Below are 8,923 nucleotides of genomic sequence, written 5' to 3'. Positions count from 1 at the left end.
TGGGAAGTTTAGTGGAGCAATGGGACAATTGATTGACTCATCTCTTCCAGGAATGACAGTGTTTATTGGAGATTTCCAAGAAAAGTAGCCCTGTGCCCAAAACCACACACACACACACACACACACACACACACACACACACACACACACACACACACAGCCCAGTAGCCACAGTGGGTAAGGAATAGTGATGTTTTATACTCAATGTGAGTGATGAGCAGTTCCTCCTTTTTTTTTTTTCCTTACTGATATATTTTCTGCTTCCCTCTTCGGATCTCATACTCATCCTTACAACTTTTTTTAAAATTAGCACTTTACAAAGTGCTTTCCTGGCAAGAGTCCTGTGAGGAAGATAGTCATATGGCAGTAAGTACTTTTTTCTTTTTAGGGTCTAAGTATTTTTTATTTTTTAATAATATTTTATTTTTTCAATTACATGTAAAAAAATTTTTATTAATTTTTTAAAATTGAGTTTCAAATTCTCTTTTTCCCTCTTACCATGTTCTCTCTTCTCTGCTGCCCCCCCCCCCGGCCATGGCAGGTAATTTGATTATATTGTAATTATTTTAAAAAGATGCTTTAATGAAATCTGAGGATTCTACAATTTCAGTGTTTGTAGCAAAAATTCCACAAATTGATTTGAAATGTGTTTGGCAATGTATTTAATAACAGGCTGCATGTCTTTTCCTTACAGCTAAACATTCACAGAGTGAGAGCATAGTGGTGCAAGCCCATAACCCTGCTATTGAAGGAGGCTGAGGAGTTCTGAGCTGCAGGTGGTCTGACACTAATCTTCCAGTCTCAGTGTGAGTGGACCGCTACCAGACTGCCTAAGGAAGTGTGAATTGGCCCAAGTCAGGAAAACAGAGCAGTTTAAAGCTTCCATATTGGCCAATATTGGGATCAGGGTCATGACTGCCTGCTACATTTCCAGCCTGGATGAGACAGAATGACTCAGTTTTTAAAACAAACAATAAAAACAATGATAAAAACACATTTAAAATCAAGCCATGCTATATAATGATACCTAAGTGAGAATTCCGTAAAAAGACATGAACCAAGGCAGAAAGAGGACAAGCATTTGAAGTAGAACTCTAGAGTGTCATTATCATCATGGCTAGCATTTATACACTGCTTTAAAGTTTGCAAAGTGGTTTACAAATATTATTTCATTTGAACCTCACAACAATCCTGGGAGGTAGGTGCTACTATTATCCCCATATTACAGATAAAGAAACTGAGGTTAAGGCAGAGGTTAAGTGATTTGCCCAGGATCATTCAGCTAGTGTATTAATCTGGATTTGAACTCAGGTTTTTCTGACTCCAGATCTAGCTCTCTATACACCATGACATTTAGCTGCCATAAGCACCTAAGCACTCAGTGGGAAGGTTATATGCTCACTACTGGGGATGCATAGACAGATAAAACACACACCTTCTCAAGAAGTTTATAATCTAAGCAGTGGAAAGACAAATACACAAAAATCACTGATGCTAGAGAGCATATGAGAAGGAAAAAAAAGCAAAGAGCTTTGAGAAGTTTGAATAAGGAAAGATCTGTGAGGGGAGAAGGGCAGGGAATACTTCTTTAAAGAGGTCACATCTGAGTAAAGGGTCTGAAGGACTAGAAAGGTGAGACTTTCACATTTACAGAGCCCTCTAAGACTTCCTAAGAATTCCTTTACCTACATTGCCTCATTGGGCACTCATAAAAAACCCTGCAAGGTAGGTTCAATTATTATCTTTAATTTACAGATTAGGAAACTGAGGCAAACTAGTCCAGCATCATAGAGCTAGTAAGTGTCTGAAACAGGATTTGAACCAAGCTATTCATAACTTCCTACCCAGCACTTTGTCTACTATAACACTAACTTTAACCAACAGAGATAGGCTGGGGGTAGAGGGAGTGAGGAGGTAAGAGAATATATAGGATGTTCCACAAGTCTTAATGCAGTATTAAACTCTAAGACTTCTGGGACACTCTGAATTTCAGGAATGGGGGATAGATAATATGAGAAATGGAAGGATAGGGAAGAGAAGAGAATGAGAATAAGGAACGGAACAGTACAATTTCACTGGAAACTGAAATATGTGGAGGAGAGTAATGTAAGATAAAGATGGATGATTAGGTTGGTGAGATTGTAGGGGGCTTTGAATGCCAGGATCAGAAATTTATATTTTATTCAGTAGAAGACAGGGAGACACTGAAGTTTTGAGTAAAGAAGTAACATAATCAAAGTGGCATATTATGAAGATTACTGGGATTAAGTAGTATAGAGGATAAGAGTAGAGACAGGATAATCTGGAGACCAGTTTTTTAACTTGCTATTCCAACAGTCTAGACAAGGAGAGATGAGCATTTGAATTAGGTCAGTTGAAATGAGAGGAATCAGGATTGTGCTGGAGAAAGCTCCTACCCAAGAGAACTGATTGTTAAATTTTCAATGTGAGCATTTATACCTTGGAAATCAGGCCAGTATTACAAATCAGACCTTGATTTATTGTTTCATTGATTATCCAGGGCTCCTTAAATTCTTTCACTTGTGACCCCTTCAATGCTTCTTAAACTGTGGGTCACAGCCCCCTCACTCTAGATTTAAGAAAGTAATAGAGAAAATGGCAACAATGAAAATTAAACTGAAAAGTGTCTTGTGTATACATCTTCCCGGTGCATTCCCTAGCCCCCTAGTCAGTTGTTAAATATTTTCCAGCACACCTCTGGCAGTATACAATCTATTTGGGAGGGGAGTGTTAGAAAAGATGGAATATAGCAGTTAATTAGAGGTATATCGCATGAAAGACAGGAAGAAATTTAAGATGAGCCCAAGGTTCTCTGAACATGGGAGACAGCTTTTCTTGACTTTTTTCTCTAATGGGCCATATTCCATAGCTACTAGGGTGGCTCCTAACTCCCTCTCTCTTCCCCTTCTTCCATTTCTCTCTCAGTGCCCTCAGTCATTGTTGCTGTCATTCAGTTGTTTTCAGTTGTGTCCAACTCTTGGTGATCCCATTTGAGGTTTTCTTGGCAAAGATCCCAGAGTGGTTTGCCATTTCCTTCTTCAGCTCATTTTAAAGATGAGGAAATGGAGGCAAACAGGGTTAAGTGATTTTCCCAGGGTTACAGCTAGTAAGTTTCTGAGGCCAGATTTGAACTCAGAAAGATGAGTCTTCCTGACTCCAGGCCCAGCACTCTATCCACTGGGCCACCTAGCTGCCATGTATACATACATATATGCATACATATATGCATTTATGTATATAATATTTGAATTCAGAAGGCCTGAGAACGAATCCCAGCTCTGCCACTTAGTGCCATGAACAAATCAATACACTTCCCTGAATCTCAGTTTCCTCACTTATGAAATGAATGAATTGGATTTACCACTAATGTACTGCATTGCTCTAAAATCCAATGATACAGGACATGTTGATCTTTTGGGGACAATATCTCTAATGAATGTGCTTTAGAACACATAGTTGAGAGGAGTTTTCCTTGGAAAACTGCCTTTTTGAAGTTGGATTATAACCCATTTAATAGTGGATATTAATTCACTAACTTGGATTATAAAATCTAATTCACAAGCTATTGGACTTCATGTGTCAGCTAGTTTTGCTGAGCTATTTTTTTCCTTCTTTTTAGTTCTTTGTCATAAGGGACAGTTCTCTGGGTGGGGAAAGGGAAGTGATTTATTAGAAAATGAATCTGATGTAAAAGCAAAAGATGTAAATAAAATTAAAAGCAAAAAGATCCATTGCCCAATGAACCTCACCAAAATCAATATTGCTCCACATGTTTTCATTTTCTGCATGATCTGTGTTTATATTTACTTCCGTGATTCAAGGATCTGTGATTTTTGTCAGTAAGAATATGCCTTGCACATGATAACTTCTCTACTTCTTGGTAAAAACAGTCCTTGAAAATTGCATTAGTGGAAAAAACTTAATGATCTGTGGCCAATCCTCTGCTGGTGAGCCTTTGCAAATCTGGTTGTACTGTTTGTAGGATGACAGATTTATCCTTGAAGCCTTTCCAACTTCATAGATGGACTTACTAGAGATTATGCACTATCCCACCACAATGAGACAGAGGACTTTAGTGAAGGTTAAGCTTTATAGGATCATAAACTGGACCAGAAATTGTGATTTCATCAGTGTACTGAGAAAAAGCATAGGGGACTTTCTCTGCCAATGCAGATCAGCACCTTCTTGACAATTTACAGAGAGTTTCCAGGGGGTACTGAGAGGCTGTGACTTGCCTAGGGTCATAGAGTCAGTATGCGTCAATATGTGTAACATCAGAATTTAACCTTCCTCCCTCTTCTTGATTTTGAGGCCACTCTCTACTCACTACTCTGCTCTGCCCCTCCGAGCAATAAATAAAGACCAAAAAAGGAAACCCTTAACATTTACCATGCATTAATTTAAAATGTTAGGCTATTTCTTTTCACTTAAATTTGTGAAGGGTGTGAGTAACCTCTTTGCTTCACTTCCCTGCCCTGCCCCCCCCAGCCCAAGGCAAAATAATAAAATTAACAACTACACAGACAAAATCATAAACCATATAATTAGAAGGGCTGAGACAAAACCAATTTATAAGAGCTAACTCACCAATTTAAATAGCTACTTGCACTGGTCCTATAATTTACTTGTCCTAAATACTGTTATTTTATTTTTCTGGACATTAGGTAACACAGAAAAAGACTCTAAAAGCATTTCAGTCATCCTGTCATGCTATTATTATTATTTATTTTTAAACAGACCCATCCCTAAGCCTCTTAAAGCATGTATAGAGAACAATGCATATATAGCTATCATGGGAAGTGTTCCAATTCCATGACCTACTATATACATATATATATATATATGTACACACATATATATATGTGTGTACATATATATTATATATAGTCTAACGCAATACATACAGGAAGGATCATAGGAATTAGAACTAAAAGGAATGAAATGAACTCCTTTTTGCAGATATGGAAACTGAGGTCTCAAGAAGTTCAAGTTAATAAGTACTTAGAGCCAGAATATAAATATAGATCCCAAATTCAGTACTAGTTTTACCAGACAATCTACACCATACCACGATAGTGAATGTTAGATATACTTGGGGTTCACAGGCTAGATTTCTTAAGCACTATGCCTTAAACCCAAATGACTCTGGCTCTCATTGATTGGCCAGTAATAGGTCCCAGGCCAAGCCTCTCTTGGTCATTGTTTAGGCCCTATTGGCTCAGAGTGAGTGTAAATAACAATTGTTTCTGTTTTGCCCAGAAATCCTGAGGGTTTTCCCCTCCCAGATTGATTTTTTTTTGACTAGGTAAATGAGGCCATCCTCTGCCTCATTTCTTACTTAGCTTTAATCCCAGAATGGGTGTTGCCTCCAGTCAAACTGAGACCTGGGGCAGACCTTAACTTAAAAAGGCCAAGGTCTCTCACTGCATGCAGGGCCATCCCTAGATGTCCTGATCTATATCTTGCCCTATCTATATCTATATCAGATGACTCCAGAGGAGAGAGAGAGGCTGGTGACTTTGCACAGCTCTCCCTCACTTAAATCCAATTCATTTGCAAGTCATGGCATCACCTTCCTGATGTCATGGTTCCCTTGGAGAACAGGGGGCAAACAACAACAGCGGCAACAGCAACATTATATAAATGCATCAATAGACCTGTCACATATCTCTGACATAATGTCTACCTTACTGGTGGCCACTCCATCCACACGCTTACAGACACTTCTTTTCTCTCCTTTATGCTATATGTGGGATTTCTCTTACTTCACCTTGATATGATTGATATCATTGCTTGGAATTTTCCTTTCTTGCTCTTCTCTTCTTCCACCAGGGTTGGGTCTATGAAAAATGACTTAGTAAATACTTTCTTCTTTTCACTCTCATCATTTCACCTCTAACCATCTCTCCTCCTTCCATATCACTATCTTCTCACCTCTCAGGCCAAGTCTTCCTCATCTCAAAGGCTCTCTCACATCACTCCTGTGATGACATGCTCAGTATACCTCTGCTTTGTAAGAAAAGAAAAAAAGAGACACTGCAGCAATGGTTTGAGGTTTCCAGTGAAATGGAGATGAATCTTAACTTTTTTTCCTTTGCACAGTCAATTCCATCTAGCAACATTTACTCATTCAATCAATCAGTAGTTATTAAGTACCTATTACATGCCCAACATTGTGCTATATGCAGGGTGTTACACTAATCTACAAGCATCACCTACATATAATTTTGCTTTTCCCTACAAGATTGACATAAAATGAAGGTGAATTTAGCCTCTTTTAGGGGAGGAAGAGGACTTCCAAAAACTAAAGGAATCAATTGCTCTCAAATAAAGATTAAAATGTAGTAGCAAAGTGAGAAAAATCACTGTTTAGGTTCATTTATATTCCAAGAAATATTAGTGACAATGTAGAATCATATTTGTTATCTGACTCTCTGTGATCTGATTTGGGGTTTTCTTAGCAAAGATACTAAGTGGATTGTCATTTCCTTCTTCAGATCATTTTATAGATGAGGAAACTGACGCAAACAGGGTTAAGTGACTTGCCCAGGCTTACACAGCTAGTTAAGTGTCTGAGGCCAGACTTGAACTCAGGTCTTCCTGACTCCAGGCCCAGCACTCTATCCACGTACCACCTTCCTGCCCCAGAATCATATTCTTTTAGTGTTTAAAAGAATTATAAAGGCCATGAGGGCAAAGGCCTAGGGTTAACTAAATAAACTTGATATCTCCTCTCACACCTAACATAGTGCTCCATATATGACAGACACATAATGAAAGTTCGATTGACTTCAATTGCCTTCATTTTCCTGGTGAGGAAACTGAGACTGACGGAGAAGTGACTTGTCACACAATTAATTAATGGCATGGCCAGGAATGTAACCAATGTTTCCCGACTCCCAATCTAGTGCTCTTTAACTTGGGAGCCTTTTTTAATATTAGCTTAAATATTCCTGAAACTTTGCAACTTTTCTTTTGTTTTTAATATTCACCCTTTCTATCCTTAATGACTATTTTAAAAAACAAGTTTCAGTAAAGAAGCTCTCCTGTGGGCTGAGGATAGAAAACCTAAGAGGAAGCAAGAAGTAATGACAGACCTTAGGTAAGTCATTTAATCTCTCTAGGCTTCAGTTTCCTCCTCTGTAAAATGAAAGGAGTTGGACTAGATCAGGATGGGGAGCCTTGGGCCTGGAGGCCACATGTGGCCCTCTAGGTCCTCAAGTGTGGCCCTTTGACTGAATCCAAACTTAATAAAAGGCCTCAAGGCCACAGGTTCCCCACCCCTGGACTAAATCATTTCCAAATTTCTTTCCAATTCTAAATCTATGAGTGCATAGAATTATGCTAAGAAAGGGATGGGAACCAGGTGAGTGCATTTCTTATTTTCTTCTGGGTGATGGAAGCTGACCTAGAACCAAAGAGTAAACCTGACAGGAAACACTCTTCCCTGTCATCCTACATATTCTTTACTGATGTTGATTCAATCATCTGTCGTTTGGCCTTCATTTTGGAAGAGGACCATGACACGAAGGAGGTGATGCCACGACACGCAAGTGAATCAGATTTAAGTGAGGAAGGACTGTGCAAAGTCACCAGCCTCACTTTCTCCTCCAGAGCCATCTGGGTCCAGTGGTGAGATATAGATCAGGATGACTGGAAATGGCTCTAGATGCAGTGGGAAACCTTGGCCTTTTTAAGCTAAGGTCTTTAACAGGTCTCAGTTTGACCGAGGCAATGCCCATTCAGTGATTAAGGCTAGGTAAGAAAAAAAAAGTCACCTAATCAGTCAGCAAGCATTTAAAGGGCCTATATGTTCTTTGCTAAACTTTGGGAATACAGACAAAAAAGAAATAATCCTTACCCTCAAAGAGCTTACACTCTAATGGAGTGGGGAAACATATTACATACACAAACATATAGAGAATCATTGTTGCTTGTCCTTTGTTTTGGAAGAGGGCAAATGACATCACGGGGTTATGTCTTGACTCCTGTGTGAATTGGATTTAAGTGAGGCAGAGTTGTGCAAAGTCATCAGCCTCACCCTTTCTTCCAGAGTCATCAAAGTCCGGTGGCAAGACAAAAGTCAAGACATGGTGATGGCTTTGGGATACAGTGGGTGACCTTGGCATCTTTGATGTCTGACCAAGCTCTAAGTGCTCCAGAGTGCCTGCTTCAGCCTCCTTCCTAGCCATTGGAACAAATTGTTTTCATCTGTCCATTCTGAGGGGGAGATCTTCACATGCTTGGGGTAGACACCCTTCCCCCAACTCACCGATGGATTTGAGGCCCATCAGTTACCCTCAACCTGGTTTAGCCTGTCTGTTGAGCCTGTTTACTGGGTTGTGGACACTATGCATGCTACAACTTCTTGGAACCACAGGTGAGAGTTCAGTGCCAGGCAAACACCAAAAATGGATGAGCAGCCCTGAAAAGGGCTTAGCAAACCCTCATGCCAGAGGTGCTAGTCCTTCTGAACACCCCATTCACCCCAACATACACAAAATATATACAAAATGAATACACTATAGTTTTCTGAGGGAGGGCACTTATGGCTAGGGGATCAGAAAAATCTTCATGAAGAAAAACGGAACCTGAGCTAAATCTTGAAGGAAACCAGGGATTCCAAGAGATAGAGGTGGGGAGGGAGTGCATTCCAAGCATGGGAGACAGCCAGTGCAAAAGCACCAAGAGAGGAGGTGGTATCGGGTGATTTTAATAGCAAACAGGTCAGTAGGCTGGATTATAGCGTATTTGGAGTATCTCTATTACCAGTGTGTACCAGTTTCAATGTAAACTATCTAACTGGTGATTATTGAGCCTGCAGAACGGTTAGCTAGAAAGACCAAAGGGATGACAAACTTCAGGTTGAAGATTTGCTATTACGGATGGGGAGAGGGGTGGA

The 8,923-nt window shown here is 39.7% G+C and overlaps 1 long non-coding RNA gene across 1 annotated transcript; it reads left to right on the top strand.

Annotated features, from left to right (window-relative positions):
• Positions 1–277: 277 nt before the first annotated feature.
• On the top strand, positions 278–3,779 carry LOC144456654 (uncharacterized). Its single transcript, XR_013485662.1, has 2 exons — positions 278–366; positions 695–3,779. It is a non-coding gene; the product is annotated as an uncharacterized LOC144456654 (long non-coding RNA).
• Positions 3,780–8,923: the final 5,144 nt, after the last annotated feature.

Source organism: Phascolarctos cinereus, unplaced genomic scaffold (assembly GCF_003287225.1).
Source record: "Phascolarctos cinereus isolate Bilbo 61053 unplaced genomic scaffold, phaCin_HiC Scaffold_4;HRSCAF=312, whole genome shotgun sequence".
In the NCBI taxonomy this organism is placed as follows: domain Eukaryota; kingdom Metazoa; phylum Chordata; class Mammalia; order Diprotodontia; family Phascolarctidae; genus Phascolarctos; species Phascolarctos cinereus.
The sequence above is the reverse complement of the archived record's forward strand: the minus strand, read 5'-3'. Positions and strand labels throughout refer to the sequence as shown.